Source organism: Helianthus annuus, chromosome 13 (genome assembly GCF_002127325.2).
Source record: "Helianthus annuus cultivar XRQ/B chromosome 13, HanXRQr2.0-SUNRISE, whole genome shotgun sequence".
Lineage (NCBI taxonomy): Eukaryota > Viridiplantae > Streptophyta > Magnoliopsida > Asterales > Asteraceae > Helianthus > Helianthus annuus.
Window position 1 is genome coordinate 6,349,746 of NC_035445.2, and position 1,264 is coordinate 6,351,009.

Below are 1,264 nucleotides of genomic sequence, written 5' to 3' on the forward strand. Positions count from 1 at the left end.
ATGCTATGTACGTACCAAACTTGTATACTCGCCTTTGCTTTTGCATTGAATTGTATTTTTAAACATGTTACAGGTTGATGATGATGAAATGAAAACGGATAGCAAAGATGCCTAAATACTCACTTAGACGTTTAGGTTTAAAGTGTTGTATCAATTTTGTTTATGTTATGTTGAACAATGTTGTTATTTGCTTTTCTTGTAATGTTTTGACATTTATTTTGGAAATGAAATTTGGATTATTAAATTATTGTCACAAATAGCGTTATGATGTCTCGAGCAATCTTCACACTTCGTCTCATCCCGATGTTTCCGCCATTGGTTGGGGTGTGACAGATTGGTATCAGAGCCATAACTATAGGGAATTAGGAAAATTGCCATGCTTTTGCCCTAGTCTATAGTTTTAGGAACTTTGTCTCTTATTTGTTGTTTAAAACATTTGTGCTCTATCTTACATGCTTCCTAGCTACACTTCTTGTTAATAAATTTATGTGCCTTTCCTAAGGCTAACACGAATACACTTTTGCTATTTTATACTCTTGTAACATCAACGAGACAACTTTACCAAAATAGGCGTGAAACCCACAATTTGGTAAACGACTCTCACTCTACCTTTAATCTATTTTTGCACGAAATTTCACCATTAAGCTAGGAGTGACATCCACAACTTAATGGTAATTTCCATTTCAACTCTAGTGGACCCTTGTCAAAGTGTCAAAATTTTATTTTGGCCGACAAGTACCAACCACATTTAGGGTACGAAATCGTCAAGTTAGGGGTGAAACCCGCATCTTGTCGATTAAGTCCCATTCCTTGATTTTTTTTATTCTCGCCAAAGTCCCGAATGTTCCAATCATTTAGAGATGTGTAGTAACCGGAAGGGTAAGATACCGTTAATCGCTTCTCGACGAGAGTATCTTACTTATAGGCCAAAGCACAATATCTCTAAATCGAAAGGACTTTCGACCCACTTTGGAATTGTCGACGTTTCTCTACCCGAAACATTCCTATGTTTTATTGAGCCTCTCTTTTATGTATCTCAATTTATATGTGATTTTATACTTGAACGTTCATTCATTTCGAAATGTCGTTTTAATCATGTCGCTCATTATCGCAATCACAAACAATAATAATTCTCATGAACCAACTAAATTTATATTTTCCTATTCGCAACTTATGTGCTATACATGTTGAATGTGTGTTGGAAACTTATGCTTTATGTGAACTTTACTTGGTACTTGAACATCTACTTGCTTTGCATACACAA